The sequence below is a fragment of the Palaemon carinicauda genome, chromosome 3, assembly GCF_036898095.1.
Source record: "Palaemon carinicauda isolate YSFRI2023 chromosome 3, ASM3689809v2, whole genome shotgun sequence".
Classification (NCBI taxonomy): Eukaryota; Metazoa; Arthropoda; class Malacostraca; order Decapoda; family Palaemonidae; genus Palaemon; species Palaemon carinicauda.
In genome coordinates, this window is record NC_090727.1 from 60,885,431 (window position 1) to 60,902,456 (window position 17,026).

A 17,026-nucleotide genomic window follows, 5' to 3' on the forward strand; every position below is an offset into this window, starting at 1 on the left:
CAAGGACAGAATTTTGGACACGGGATAACTTAGAATCTCTACCCCACATAACATATTAGGTACATTATTCTTATGTTTGTAGTCTTGTCCAAATAACAATTAACAGTTCTCAAAAAGGACAAAATAAATCTATTCTCTGACATAAAACTAACTTCTATTCTAAAGAGGGAATATTGAATGCAGGATTTAAAAAATAAGATAGATAATCTGAGTTAATAAGTAGATTATTAGCTGAACAAGAAGAATAGCAGCGATGTTATTATCATTCCAAAATATAGAATCCTTCGAGTCTGGAATCAGAAGAGACTTTTCCAAATTGACCAGGATTCCCAAACTTTCCAGTGACCTGAATAATCACACTTGTTTATCCAAAACTCTTTCCAACAAAGCATTAAAAACAGCCAGTCATCCAGGTGTAAAAGACACTGTTAACCAGAAGTCTTATCCATATAGAGATGGGAGCCATGACCCAGGTATAAACTTGTGGCGCAGTCTTGTGACTGAATGATAGGCAATGAATGGGTAAACCTTGAAATCATTCACAAACTGAAGAAGTTTCCTCAAATTCAGATGAATAAGATTGTGAAAAAAAATGCAACTGTGAAGTCTATCAAAAATACCCTATTTTCTTTCTGTACCAGAAGACTGCTAAGGGCATTTCCATTGAAAAATTGGTGAGAACTGTAAACTTATTTAGAATTAAAACATCCATAACTAGCTCCAATAACCTGTTGTAAAAACCCTATGTTGGATTCAAGACCTCTTAAGAGGCTTTTACTGAATTTGCTAGATAACTTGGAAAAAATATTGCTTCCTTGTGCAGAGGGGGTTTGGTGGACAGCGGAATTAGATAGTCCCCTTCGAACAAGGATAGCACACACGATTTGGGATGAAAGCTTTCCCCAAACCTGATTAAAGTGGGAAAATCTTCCTCCTACAGGGATCTGTTGGGAAAGATTCCATAGCGTTGGAATTTCGGCCGGAATGTACTAGTGAAGAAAGAGGAAATTTTTTTGTTTTGGTGTCAAGGTTGATATAAGACAAGCTTCAAGATAGAAGCAATATGATCATCATGCAGGCTCATAGAAAAAATATAATTATCATATAATATTAACAGTAAAATACTATATTTACATAACTTCTACTATACTTACTTATAAAGTAAACGAATGACTTTGGTATTTTCAAATTTGCCAGAGCCTTTTTCTCTAAGAGCAGTTTCCCACTTGGAAATAACATCAAAGAGCTGTAATTTAAAAATGTTTCTTTGAGTGAGTGAGAATGAGAAATGGCTCAATTTTTTACCAGCCAGTGAATATACACATTTTACTTCCCTTTACTGTGATTTATCATTACATTTTATGTAAATTTATTTTTCTTATCATTATTACATATATTTTGTTTCATAATTAGAAAATTAACCTTTTTACCCCCAAAAGGACGTACTGGTACGTTTCACAAAACCCATCCCTTTACCCCCATGGACGTACCGGTACGTCCTTGCAAAAAAATGCTTGTTACAATCTTTTTTTTTTTTTTTTTGATAATTTTTTGAGAAATTTCAGGTATTTTCCAAGAGAATGAGACCAACCTGACCTCTCTATGATGAAAATTAAGGCTGTTAGAGCAATTTGAAAAAAATATACTGCAAAATGTGCTTGAATAAAAAATAACCCCTGGGGGTTAAGGGTTGGAAAGTTCCAAATAGCCTGGGGGTAAAAGGGTTAAGGTTTGAATATAATAAATAATGAATTGGAAAAAGAAAATTTGCAAATAAAAAGGGTCTTAATGCAATGACTGTCTACAACATGGCAGAAAGTAGAAATTCTGCATTCGACTATTGACCGTGGACACATTAATTAATCCAACTTCACACTATATACGAATGTGAGCAATCATATTAACAGAATTAATTATCTCTATATTTTATTCAAAATCATATTTCTTTTTCCATTAACTGTTTTGTTTTTTTTGGATACTTTTTACAGGGTATATTATTGATAAATCCTTTCAGTCTCCTAAGCATTAAAGAGAATACAATTTCAGTGTCCACAACCAGAAAATAATATGTACCATTCATAAACTATGCCATAATTGACATAATTCTAAAATTGAAGGTATGCATAATTCATTATATAGTAATCATTATCATAATAAACTTTAAATACATCAAACTTTCTCTTGATTTGGTTAGAAATAATCATGTGAAGAAACTGGCACTTCCCCAAAATAACAGCCAATGCAACACTAAAATAGGCAGTTTCTTCAGAGAATGAAGTGTTTCTGCCACCCAACTGTGGCTTCCCTGTGCTATTTTACGCATTTCATTATTCTAAGCATCTGGAAATATCAGTATGGGCAGGACAAAATCAGCTTGAAGTTAGAAACAAATAAGTAAGTCATTATATTCACGTTTTTATCTTGTCCAAATCTTTAAGGATAATTAAGAGAAAGATAATGAAGTAAGATGAAAAGGACACCCTTTACTGAAATATTACTTAAATACATTAATTACCAAACTACAAAAACCTGATGAAGATATTTTTTTTTTTTTAGATAGAAAGCGATTGAAGGTGGGAAAAGAAGTAACACGTGCATAAAAATAGGTGATAGAACTCATGTTGATTCCCAAAGAACTTGAACGTAAGAAATAGCTCTTAATCCTTTTGTCAAGTTGAAAGCTTCTCAAGTGTTTAAAAATCTCATTCACTGCAAGATAGAATGAAAAGGATCTTCATAACTTAATATTGACTGACATGTAACTTCTCATTACATTCATTATATTTTATTTCCATAATTTTAATGCTCTTTAGCTACTACATCATAACACGAGGGAAATGACTTCAGGATATACAGTACTATACTATATCCTTCCAGGAAGTTACAGTATGTACAGTATAAAAGGACCAAGAGAATTTTCACTAACTACTGTACTGTAATTTTCAAAATTGTTTGTTTTGATTTGTAATTTGTTGGATAACACACTTTTTCTTATAAAGAAAAAATAAAACCCCACAAACAAGAATACAAACCTTTGCATTATGATTAAGACAGTGTTCTAGGTCTTTTTCAATAGGATCGTCAGAAAAGAGAGCAAACCCAGATTGGTGAACATCCCAACACCCAATTTCTTGATTTAGAGAAGTAAGAAATTCGTCAATAGTAGTAGACCCATCAAAACCAATAACCTAGAATTGAAAATAAGGATTGGATTACACGATAACGAAGGCGGTTAATGATCTATGATATTTTCAAGGCATATTTCTATTGTAATAATTCCGCTCTTTCTTACCTGGTAGGTGCCATTGATGAAGTGGACAGGTATAGCATGAGGCAATGAATGATGATAGGGATTTTTTAGTAAAATAGACAGAACCTCCATTCGGGAAGGCTTTGCCTCTTGCCCTCTGAGCTCCAGGGTTCTTTCTAGAGCTCGCTGACAATATGCAGCATATTTTCCAACTTCAGACCTGTTAATATACCGAGGGTTTTTGGGCTCAAGCCATGTCGTCCTGATGGAAGTTCCTATTAGGTAGCTTCCTTGGGTATATTACAACTACGGCGATATTCCCAGAGAATTTACCTTAAGGTACCCAGAATTCTAACTCCTGGAGCGAATATCCCTAATAAAAGAACCAGGGATATCGCAAAATATCAGCGGACGTATTCTTGACACGCCACATGGCAATCTGTACCCCGAACAGAGTTAACACTTCGTAGGGGTCAATTGGCAAGAAGACGAAAACGACAAGAGAGGGGGGAGCCGTTCGTAAGGTATCTCTCCTCTCCCGTTTCGTAAGCGTGCCCTGCGCCGCTCGCGGCGCCATCTGTATTCCTTTTTGCGTAGCTTAACAACTCGGTGTTTTTCCCTGTGTTTCTAGCAAATCTTGGATTTATCTCAGCATTTATGCTTTCTCCAACTTCTTCTGCCTCCGATAAGTTGAGTACCATTTCTTTTATGTATAAATGTAGGCTCTTGGTAAATTTTAAAGTGATTAAGAGAGTTATCTTTGTTACAAGAGCTGTTGCCTGCTGGAGGCGTCCTGGACGCTGTCGCTCGCTAGATAGGAGTTATTTTGTTAGCCAGAGCGACGTTCCCAGCTGTTTCGCTTTAATAAATTTAGCTGCTTAGCTTAATTAGGATTTCTTTTATGATGCTTTTAGTATTGGTGCCTTGGCGAAGGATTCGCCTAGGTTGGCCTACGCTAGACCTTGTAGCCTAATCGTTTGGTCCTTGTACTTTCCTGCATGATATTCAGATTTCCAAGTGTTTTTATATAATCTTATTGAAGCGTTAGGCAACGTTATACATATAAGATTATGTTGAGTTCTTCCAAGATGGTATACGAGTGAGTTTCGGTGATTTAGGTAATCGATTCTCCCAGTGCCTAAGCTAGGTTGTCTTGGGGCCTTGGTATACTTTCTTGCTTTCCCCGGTTGCTCCCTTCTCTTCGGAGAAGGTGTGCAATCCCTTTCCCTCTGTGTAAGCCTTGGGCTTAACTCTAGTGGTGTATCCGAATTAACTTTCGATATTACTATATTAGGGTGTTCTGTTCCTTCCTGTTCCAGCAAGTCTGGCTTCAGAGAGGGGGCGGAACAGCAGAGTTATTAGTCTGAGTCTGTCTCGTTTGGCTTGGGGTCGAGTCTCCCTCGCTAGACTGATACAGACTTAGGAGGCTTAGCCTCCTTCGGTCACTTTCGAAGGTCTCTGTACGATATGAGTCCTTCTTTCTGTGATCCATCAGACTAGTCCTTGTTGCTGTTCCGGATGGTGGGGTTGAGATCCCTCACCCGGGAATGGCAACGCCTTCCTTGCTTTGGTTCGGTGGGAGGTAGCAAGTATTGCTGACCTCCCTCCCCGGATCTCCCTTAGGCTAAGATGAGTTTTCTTGGCGGTGGGTGATCCTCAACTATTGCAAGGTTGGTAGGACCCTCTTTGTCCCTTCCCCTCTGTCCTTTCCGTAATGTTCCACTACTGTTTGTCATTCTACATCTGTACCTAGCATAGGTTAGGATGTGGAGCTGACTTAGTCCCTTGCCGGCCGGCAGAGTGTGCCGGCCTGCCGGCCGGCAAAGGTCTGCTGCTTTGAGTGCTGCCCGGTCCTCCCTTGGTCCCTCATCCACGCCTGTCTGTAGAGCCAGTCAGCAGTGGTTAGGAAGCTTGAATTAGATTCTCCCCTTCCTTTGGGCACTCTTTCGGTTTGTTGGGCATTGAGGTAGTATAGCCTCTTAGCCCGGCATCCATTCTGTTTTCTTCTAGTGTTGTACTCTACCGACTGCCGGCCTAGGTGGCCGGCAGCCGGGCAGTCGGAGTACTCTGGTTCTGTTGCTGACGGCCGGCATTGGTTGTATACCTCTGCCGGCCGGCCTTTATCTCGCCTCGTCTGCCGACCGCTAGGAGTGGTGGCCGGCAGCCGGGCGCTACCTAGCGTAGCTGCCGGCCGGCACATGCATCTGAACCAGAGCTCTGCTGCCTTATAGTTCTTAAGTTGTATACTTTAGATCTAGCTATGGTAAGTGCCGGCCGGCACATTACCTCCTATACTGTATCAGTATTCCCCAGTATAGTATATACTGTGGGGAGAAAACTATAGTATGGTAGTGTTACAACGCTGTGTTTTCTAACATGCTTGTGTTGCCTTGCACAGCCCCTTGGTGTTGCCTTACAGATATAGAAAGTGAGTTCTTTCTTGTCTATTATCCAGTATCTTAAAATCATACTTTAGGTGTGAGCTACACCTATTTCCTTTGGGAATATTTGCATTGGTTACTCTAGAAAAGACTAACCATTTGATTTTATTATCTGGAAGGCTGCAGCAATTGACTGTGTGGGAAACATAAGTGTGTGTCTTCCCTTTCTATTTTTATATGTTAATATATATCCATGTGTTATGCAGTTCACCTGATACTCATGGAAATTTTCTTCGTTTACAGGAGGAAAATCCGAAGTGCGGTAGCGTCTTCTGCAACGTCCGCAGCAGGAACTTCTGCAGACATGATTTGTGTAGGAGGCACGCGGCTTGCGCAGCCTCCAAGGATGATCTCCGTTACTGGGACCCTCAGGTATGTTCGGTATGCACTAACCTGATGGCTGAGGCTTTTGATTCCCCTAGGACGGCGGAGTCAAGGGATGCAGCGAGGGAGAAGCTTCGTACCTGGGTAAGGGGCTTCCAGAAGAACACCTCCGGACCTTATCTTCCCAGTGAGAAGATGAGGGCTTACCTCTTTCCCAGGGCTTCAACTGATGCAGTGATCCCCCAGCCTCGGCCGGAGATCCCTCTAGTCCAGATCCCAGTGGATGCTGAAGTCGCGGTCGCCATGCAGGACATTCAGCTGGATGACAGGATGTCGGACGTGTCCGAACGTCTGGAAGAGGATCTCCTGGCAGGGGGCCAGGACGAAGATCAGGCTCCAGACGCCGAAGAGGAAGAGGTTGTCGAGCCGTCAGCCGCTCCGGTTCAGGCCCCTGAACCTGTTCCCTCAACTTCGTCCGCTCTTCCAGCAGAGCTGGGACAGGCTCTCTCCTCCATCGTTGGCATGATCCAACAGATGCAGAAGGAGAATAATGAGAAGGCGGCTGCAATGGAACTGCAGATGCAGAGACTTGCAGCGTCACGTGGGCCCCAGAAAAAGCTCAACGTGAAAGACCTTCCTGTGTGCTCAGATGCTAACCCGTGGAGATATGCTGAGCACATGCCGATGACGGTCGGGAAGATCGTCATGCCGGAGAAACTGGGTTCAGTTCCCCTTGAGGAGGTGGAATTCTGGCCCAGCAAAGGGGCGTATCCAGACTGTTACGTCTGTCTGAAGAAGGAGCCGGCGTCTAAGGAGACGAGCCGAAGGAGGTGATCGTTATGGATCACGCCAAGGCTCAAGCTTTGCTGTCATCTGCGATGAAGGAGAGGGGCTTCTCAAACTCGAAAGTTGCTGCTTTGAGTAAGAAGCACCCTTCCTTCGTATCTTCACCGGCTAGAGCTTTCCCCTTTCTGCAGAAGGGGTTCGCGGCCGTTCTTAAAGCAGTCGAGGCTGGCAAGCCATGCCCCTCCTTGGAGGAGTGTAAGCCCTTGTCTCTAGCCCTGCCGATGGACAACAAGGACTGGAAGGACGTTCATCTTACCTTTTCGGTCGAGAAGTTGGACGCCGATATTGCTGGACGGCAGTTCGGCGAGAACCTCCCTAGGCTGTCTGACTTCCTCCTGCGGAGGGAGCTCGAGACGAAGGAACGTTTGGCGGCTTCGATGTCTCTCCAGACAACTCTCGAGACAATGGCGAGCGACCCTAAGGTCCACGAGATGTTTATGGTGGTGGCCAAGACCCATCTGGCCACGGTGACCAAGGACCTCTATAGCTTCGTCAAGGCGAGGAGGGCCTGTAGAGAGTTTGTGTTCGCTTCGGCGACAGTGAGGCACGAGCCAAGGAAGCTGATCTCCTCCAACATCTGGGGCAAGGACCTTTTCCCTAACGATGCAGTCAAGGAGGTGGTGGACAAGGCCGCCACGGAGAACAGAAATCCTCTCCTGAAGTGGGGCCTGTCCCTCAAGAGGAAGTCTTCCCCCGACGAGGGTCCCCAACCGAAGGGGAAGACGATGAGATCTAGGCTACCTTCCCGACCAGCCAGGCCTTTTAGACAGCAACGACAACAGCAGCAGCAGTTGGCTTTGCCTTCGGTGCCCCAGATGGTGGCCCAAGCCCCGACCACTTTCCAATGGGTGCCCCAGGCCGTGTCATCGCAATCCCCGGCTTTCAACCCAGCGTTCGAAGGGCAGTCGACTACCTTTCGAGCGAAACCTAGAGGAGCGGCCAGAGGCTCGTCTAGACGCCCCTCAAGGGGAAGGGGATCCAAAGGTGGTCGCGGTCAGGGAGGCAAGACTGCAGGACAGCAATCGAAGTGAGATGATGCCGGTAGGAGGGAGAATTCAGAACTTTCGGGATCGCTGGACCTTCGATCCCTGGGCCCACAGCCTGCTCAAGAATGGACTCGGTTGGAGCTGGTACAGCACTCCGCCCCCGTGCCCTCGATTTTTCCAACACTCCACCCCCGTTTTGGAGGAGTACATTCAAGAACTGTTGGAGAAAAATGTGATTCGAAGGGTAAAGTCCATCAAATTCCAAGGGAGGCTTTTTTGTGTTCCCAAGAAAGACTCGGGGAAACTCAGAGTCATTCTGGACTTGTCGCCACTCAACAAGTTCATAGTGAACTACAAGTTCAAGATGTTAACACTGCAACACATAAGGACCTTACTGCCCAAGAGGGCATTTACCGTCTCCATAGATTTGTCAGACGCCTATTGGCACGTTCCAATCAGCCGCCGTCTCTCCCCCTACCTAGGATTCGAGCTACAATGAAGACTATACGCCTTCAGAGCCATGCCATTCGGGCTAAACATAGCCCCAAGGATCTTCACGAAGCTTGCGAGCGCAGCTCTCAAACAATTACGCCTAAAAGGGATCCAGGTGGTAGCCTACCTGGACGACTGGCTGGTGTGGGCAGCATCCAGGGCAGAATGCTTGCAAGCTTCCCTACAGGTGATTCAGTTCCTAGAGTATCTAGGGTTCAAGATCAACAGAAAGAAGTCTCGTCTTTCTCCATCTCAGAGGTTCCAGTGGTTGGGAATTCACTGGGACCTAGTGTCACACCGATTCTCCATCCCAATGATGAAAAGGAAGGAGATAGCGGGGTCTGTCAAGAGACTTCTAGATTCCGAAAGGATATCAAGACGCGAACAAGAGAGGGTACTGGGCTCTCTCCAGTTTGCGTCGGTAACAGACCCGGTGCTAAGAGCACAGCTGAAGGATGCAGCCGGAGTGTGGAGAAGCTTTGCATCAAACGCGCGAAGAGATCTGAGAAGACCAGTTCCGCTTCGTCTACGTACTCTTCTCAGACCGTGGTCCCAAGCCAGACAACTAAAGAAGTCGGTACTTCTCCAACCACCTCCCTAGTCGGTGACGATTCACACAGACGCCTCGAAGGAGGGGTGGGGAGGTCACTCTCATCGGAAGAAGGTCCAAGGGACCTGGTCCAAGCTATTCAAGACCTTTCACATAAACTTTCTAGAAGCTATGGCAGTGCTTCTTACCTTAAAGAAAGTTTCCCCGCGTCACTCGATCCACATAAGGTTGGTGCTGGACAGCGAGGTGGTTGTGAAATGCTTGAATCGACAGGGATCGAGGTCCCCACCTCTCAACCAAGTGATGTTGGCCATCTTCCGACTGGCGGAAAAGAAGAAGTGGTACCTGTCGGCAGTTCACCTTCAAGGAGTCCGCAATGTGACAGCGGACGCTCTATCCAGGTTTACACTGGTAGAGTCGGAATGGTCCCTAGACGCAGGATCATTCTCCTTCATCTCGAGTCAAGTCCCGGAACTGCAGATAGAACTCTTTGCGACGAAAGACAACAAGAAGTTGCCCCGGTACGTGTCCCCGTACAAGGACCCCTTGGCGGAAGCAGTGGACGCAATGTCCCTCGACTGGAACAGATGGTCCAGGATCTATCTGTTCCCTCCTCACAACCTTCTGTTGAGGGTCCTCAACAAACTGAGATCCTTCAAGGGAGTAGCAGCGATAGTGGCCCAAAGTGGCCGAACAGCGTGTGGTTCCCTCTGGCACTGGAACTACGGTTGAAGTTTCTACCGCTGCCGGACCCAGTTCTGACCCAGCGAGTCCAGAAGTCGACTGTCTGCGCTTCATTACAGAAAACCCGGACCCTGCAGAAGCGGTTCGGGATCTCGAAAGACAGCATTGACTTCCTGGAGGAGTATAAGTGCAAGTCTACTAGAAGGCAATATGAGTCAGCTTGGAAAAAATGGGTGGCCTTTGTCAAAGAGAAGAATCCGCGTGAGATCTCGACGGACTTCTGCTTGTCCTTCTTCATCCACCTCTACGGGCAGGGGCTGGGAGCTAACACGATTTCTACATGTAAGTCTGCTTTGACAAGACCCATCCTATATGCCTTCCAGGTAGACCTCGCTAATGAGATCTTTAATAAAGTCCCGAAAGCCTGCGCTAGGCTCAGGCCTTCAGCACCTCCAAAGCCTATTTCATGGTCTTTAGATAAAGTCCTTCACTTCGCCTCATTACTGAATAATGAGGAGTGTGCGTTGAAGGATTTGACCCAAAAGGTTATCTTCCTATTTGCACTCGCGTCCGGGGCCAGGGTTAGTGAGATTGTAGCCCTCTCGAGAGAGGAAGGTCCTGTTCAGTTCCTGGATGGGGGAGAACTGAACCTGTTTCCGGACCCTACGTTTCTCGCTAAGAACGAGTTACCCACCAACAGGTGGGGTCCCTGGAGAATCTGCCCTCTGAAAGAAGAAGCATCTCTATGTCCCGTAGAATGCCTAAAGGTCTATCTTCGTAGAACTTCAGACTTCAGGGGGGGTCAACTGTTCAGAGGAGAAACATCAGGCTCAAATTTATCTTTGAAACAACTTAGGGCGAAAATTTCATATTTTATTCGCAGAGCGCATCCTGACAGTTCACCCGCAGGTCATGATCCGAGGAAAGTTGCCTCATCCTTAAATTTCTTTAACTTTATGGATTTTGAACAGCTGCGTTCATTCACCGGCTGGAAGTCTTCCAGGGTGTTCTTTCGCCACTATGCGAAACAAGTGGAGCAACTAAAGAGGTCTGTGGTAGCAATGGGTTGCGTCGTTAACCCTGCTGTTTAACTCTGCGAGGAACAGTGGATTTAATTGGGACTATTAATTCCAGGGTGAGTGTGTAGTTATATGCGGTGCTATAACTAAGTGTAAGGGCACGGGTTGCCCACGTTATCTGCTCCGCTTTCAAGGTGAACTTAGCATAAGTACAGACATGTGTGCCGGGCGTTTTGGACGCTAATGTGAGTGGCTAGTAACCCAGACTTTTAACTTTGATACCTTGGTACGTGAAATTGGCTCTAATGTTTTCCTTTCAGATAAACAAGTATCTGTTTACTACCATACTTATGCAAATCTTTGGTTATCCACCTCTTATATGTATATAATTGTTGTAACCATGTCTATTTATTGTTTGTCAATAAACTTGTTCTTGGGAACCTTGCGTCTCCTTCACCTATGTCAATTTCTTATCATTAATTGAGCATTCATCCTATGTATGTTTATCGGGGATAACTATAATAGTCTGTTCCTTGATGCAAGCTTTTGTTGCAATGGTTTATGCTCTCCCTTGGCGAGAGGACTCCATCCCCTAGAGGGGACGGTGGCGGTTGCAAGTTTCTTCTTACACAGATATAAACCTTTGTCCAACTCAGTATCGAACGTGGAACTGGTCGATATTTCATTTTGACGCAGTAGTTCTTTACAAACTATGCTTTACTTTATATAGGGTGAGACCACTATATTGGCTTGCCAGTGATTTATACATAGGTATATGTACTCTTTGAGACTTTCCCAGAGTCTAGTAGGACTCTTCCCTGTAGGGGGCAGGAAGCTCTATCATGGTTTATGGTTAGTTGAAAAGATGTATAACGGTAACATCTTAGGTCTCTAGGTCGAGTCGGCCGGGGAAATACTTCTGGGGAGTACGGCACGTTTTGAGAATCCACAGATACAGTAATGCTCTGGTATACTTCCATCAGGACGACATGGCTTGAGCCCAAAAAACGGATTTTGAACAAAGCGAAAAATCTATTTTTGGGTAAGATGGCCATGTCGTCCTGATGGACCCGCCCTGCCCCTTTCTTTAAAAAAAAAAAAAAAAAAAAAAAAAAAAAAAAAAAAAAAAAAAAAAAGAAGGGGCTGTAGGTCCCCTCCCTACATACAGTATCTGTAGCACCTCGTGTATCGCTACAAGGAATACAGATGGCGACGCGAGCGGCGCAGGGCACGCTTACGAAACAGGAGAGGAGAGATACCTTACAAACGGCTCCCCCCTCTCTTATCGTTTTCGTTTTCTTGCCATTTGACCCCTACGAAGTGTTAACTCTGTTCGGGGTACAGATTGCCATGTGGCGTGTCAAGAATACGTCCGCTGATATTTTGCAATATCCCTGGTTCTTTTATTAGGGATATTCGCTCCAGGAGTTAGAATTCTGGGTACCTTAAGGTAAATTCTCTGGGAATATCGCCGTAGTTGTAATATACCCAAGGAAGCTACCTAATAGGAACTTCCATCAGGACGACATGGCCATCTTACCCAAAAATAGATTTTTTGCTTCGCTCAAAATCCGTTAATTAGTCAAGATAACGAAAGAATGACTAGAAGTTATTAAATTGAAAACATAATCTCAGGGAAAATAAAGCGGTATCAATGAATAAAGGGGTAAAATAAGGCAAAGGATCTGTGATCAATAATGCATAACAGAGGAACATTTTTATTCAGAAATTTGCCAAAAGACTACAGTATTTTACTGAATAGGCAAATTATTCATTTTAATATGATCATAAAGTTTTTAATTAAGATTTTTTAACTGTGGCTACATCACGTAAAATAGGGACTAAATTCCTAATTTAGATAATCATTACTTCCTTGGTAGAGAATAAAAAGGGTGTACAGTACAGTATATATATACATTTTTGGTCAAACACAGGAACTGACTTTAATGAAACAATAGTTTACCTTACACAAATACTTACAGTATTTCTTTACTTATTATTTTTTCATTATTCTTGAACAAAAATAAGCTATGGTTTGCACTGTTCACAAAATACATTTTATATCTGTGTTTACGAGAATATACAAACTCTGAAAATAGAACGCAGTACTGTACTGAGTAATAAATTGTAATATTTTGGATCTCAAACAAAAACCCACTGCAGCCAAACTGAAAGTTACATTTGAAAGTACTCACTTTGTGTCTGCATTTCTCTGTAAGTGGAGTTTTAGATACCACAGGAGCTTATTATTTTTCGGCACAAAGAGGGAAATGGCTAAGGCTAGGAACTGCCAACCCTGGATGAAAGTGAACGATGGTGGGTTAATCTTAGGATCAGCAGGAAGTTGTTGACCACTGCCTAATGTAGGGGAGGCCTTTTGAGCTCCGGATGAGTCACACAAGAATAACGACTGAGTTGTACACAACAGCAGATTCTGAAAAATTAAAAATGATCTCATAAAAATCTGAAATGCATTACTGATTAGGTGTACGTCACAGAGATCTTCAGATTACGATTAAATATTTCCAATGTTAGATGAGCATGTAATCAAACGATACGCTAAAAACGAACGAGTCAACTTTGCTTTAGATATGAAACACAAGTTTTTAAAGGGATTGTACCAAATGAGCAAATAGATAAGAGAATATATAAACAGTTGACAACAAATGACGATTGTATTATCCTTAGTAAAGAGAACTATATATACTAATGAGACAACAGAGTTACATTCCTTTACTCCAGGGTTTTCCCAAAAGATTTGTTCTGCAGATGAGGATAAAATTTGGCCAAGGTAAAGTTAAAGAAATTTAGATAGAGTATAAAGGGAGCCAATAATTACAACTTTACGGAAGGACATAAACGCAGCTGTGGATTGAAGGAATGCTATAAAGTGTCATTAATAGTGTCTATAATGTGCCAAAGTAGGCACTGTAGATGCTTTTCCCTGCACGGATATGGCATCTGTGTGTAATGCGAATAGGGAGTGCAATATATGGATAAACTTTGTTTCTTAAACAACCTGGAAAGATGATATAAGTGTTAAAGAGGGGTCATAAAAAGGAAACAATCTTTGAAAAGTCAATAGAGAACTTTAGTGATGTGTACAGAAAAAAATATACAGTATCAGAATTTGTTTATATAATATTTTCATAGATTTTGTAGATAACATTAAAATCAGATTATCCATTAAGTGTTTATCAATAACAGTTTGGGCACAAAATATTGCAACTGAATATCATCAATAAATATATTACTATGTTGTCAATTTACAGATACACGTTTATCAATCTTCTGAGTTAACAGGAAAATAATTTTCATCCTGTTTAGTGAGCTACAGATTCCTAAAATGTTGTGAATATACATAAACTTACAGTTGCACATTTTATGTAATGTTATGCAGCAATCTTACAGTTGAGGTAGTGTCACAAATTGATAAATTATATATTGGTTTGGCTTTTTGCTCATTATAAAATTGTTCAATTTTACCATCACTTAAATGTAACGTGTAGCAAAGGTAAAAGCTACAGAAATATTGCTCCAAGGTCAATATACCATTTTTAGGGTTAATGTGCTGTGAAGTTCTAGAACAGAGGAGATAATATTCTTATGTTGTATTGGATTCTCTGTTCTAGAATTTTACATGAAATCCTTGGAGACCGCACAGTACCTTCCCAAAAATAGGTTTTTCTTTCATCTAAATCAATTTTTTAAAAGTAATTTACATGAAAAAATACAGTATGGTTAGTACATTATTAAATATAGGTTGTAAGTGTTCTCTTTGTATTTCTAATTGTAAGAGAACAATGGTTTGCTTTTGGTGTTCTTCTACAAGAGCTGCTTACCATAGTCAGAGATTCTCTTCTACCCTTACCAAGAGGAAAGTTGCCACTGAACAATTACAGTGCAGTAGTTAACCCCTTGAGTGAAGAAAAATTGTTTGATAAACTCAACGTTGTCAGGTATATGAAGACGGGGAAATCTGTAAATAGGCCAGATTATTCGGTCTATGTGTAGACAAAGGGAAAGTGCACCATAACCAGAGAGAAAGATTCAATGTAGTACTGTCTGGCCAGTCAAAGGACCCCGTAACTCCCTAGCGGTAGTATCTCAATGGATGGCTGGTGCCCTGGCCAACCTACTACCTTGTATCTGTCTTGAGAGAAAAGACAAATATACAATTTCTGGGTCGACCTGTGACGGCCGGTGAAAGTCCTTCTTTTCTAATATAAATCTTCCAAATATACTAGAGAAAGATAAAAGCATGGAATGCAGAGGTTACAACCCTCGCGCGAGCACCTTGTTGGTGTCGTATATCTAACAAGGGCGTGTGTAAACCACTATTCACAGGCTGTCTTCCATTTAGATAATCCCTTCATCAAAGGGGAGGGCCGTGACAGGCCCTAGAGAATACAGTTGGGCTACCCTACCGACACCTACTACTCGCGCTCTCCAGGTCATTCTTCTGTTTTGGACTTGCCCGCTAAGTCGTTTTTATTTTGTTAGGTGTGTTTCGGAAGTGATTGTCGTTAATTCAACATGACTGACGTTGCTACTTCACCTTTACCAATGTTAAGTACCATAGTTTGTTTTGACAGTTTTTTTCAGTACCGGGCATTTGTTCTCGTTCCAGTTATGTGGATTTTAATTTTGGAAGAGGCTTGGCCGTCCTCGGTATCGGCAGCCATTTTGGTTTTGTTCGATTCGGTAGTTTTTCAAGTTAATATTGCCCTTCTGGTACTCTGTCATCTAGGTTATATCACTTACGTTTTATGACCAATATTATTATCATTATTTATTATTGTTTGTTACTATGGTATTTATTTGCTAGCAAGTCCAATTTGGACGAAGAATATCGATCTAGTCTTTGTTATAGTTATGTTCACGCCTCAGGAAGGTGCTTGATTTAGACTATATCTTTATGTTTAATTGTTACGTTGTCGTTATTCTTCGTTCTTGGTTATTACAATTTTATCATTATTCTTATCATATTATTGTGTGATTTTGGTTTTTATTATGTAACCTTGAGAGCGTGAGCATAGAGTGCTCGTATTCTGTTTCTACAGAAACGAGTTACCCCTTCTCTCGTTTTCTTTATTAAGCTCAAGTAGAGGAGGTGGATTTCCCGTTTTCCGTTTTATACGATCACGAGTTATTCATGCCTTCTCTTATTCTCCGAGTGGATGATATTACGTTTAATGATATTCACGATTTATTGATGTGGTTACTGTTAATAGAGCTAGCACTATTAATAGGTTACGTTAGTGTATGAGTCATTATTTGGGGTCGCTTTATGACGACACCCTTAGCTCCGCCTTGAGTTATACTTCGCTATAATGGATACTCATTGGGTGAGAACTAGTCAGATATTTGGAGTGCAACGGTGAAATCCGCCACTCAGACTCCGGCTGAGGCCTTTTGCACACGAACCTTTGTCATGATTAATCACAATTACATTATAACGGCCCCTTTTTCATCGAATCTCCGGCTTCACTGGAGATAACACAGGCATTCAGTATGGAGGAATGTTATCGTACCGATGAGGGTCACGATTTCACGGTGACAGACCTTTGTTACCGGATCTCCGGTACAAGCAGAGATCAATCAGACGATCAGAACCAGGGTACGAACCCCTTTTCATGAATAATCACCTTTCATTATTACGGTCCTTTTTATCGAATCTCCGGCTTAACCGGATATCACACAGATGTCAGCATTGAGGTTAATATTATCTTACCTCTGATGTTCACGTTTTCACTATGACGGACCTTTGTCACAGGGTCTCCGGTGGCATCAGAGACCACTCAGACCACGGGTGCCCAATCTTTTGTTTTAGCTGTAAAGGAAAGGATTTAACATGAATACAAAGTAAACTGTACTTACTTTAATGACACTTTGAATTTGCATTGATAATATTCATTAGTTATTCTTGAAAGTCCTAATGAAAATATATGAACATATTGAGCAATTTTAAAGAAAAGTCATTCAATTTACTATCTATGGGGTATAGTGCTCCGCTTGTAATCGCACAATGCGACACTGTTGGCGCATGAGTCATAGGTTGGCCACCCCTGACTCAGACGTTCAGAACCGGGGTTAACATTATTTTACCGATGAGGTTTATAATTACATGTTACGTGGTTACTGGATATTAGTACACTATTGATTCATCTGTTCACTGACCGGAGTCTCAAGGAACAGTAGATAGCCTCTCATGGCATGGTTGGTTTCGACCTGGCTTTTCATTAGAAGGGGCTAGCATTCGATCCCAAGTACTGAGTAGAAATTTATTTCTATTTTAAACACGATGTTGTATGGATATTTATCCATATTTGTACATATTTATACATATTTATACATATTTATAATTAAATATATGCATAAATATAACCGTTATTTCTAGTTTATACTTCATATTTATAATCAAATATATGCAT

General features: G+C 42.2%; 1 pseudogene; it reads right to left on the reverse strand.

The window, feature by feature from the left end:
- LOC137632060 (uncharacterized protein CG43867-like) overlaps nucleotides 1–17,026 on the reverse strand; it is a 116,417-nt pseudogene that overhangs the window by 16,735 nt on the left and 82,656 nt on the right.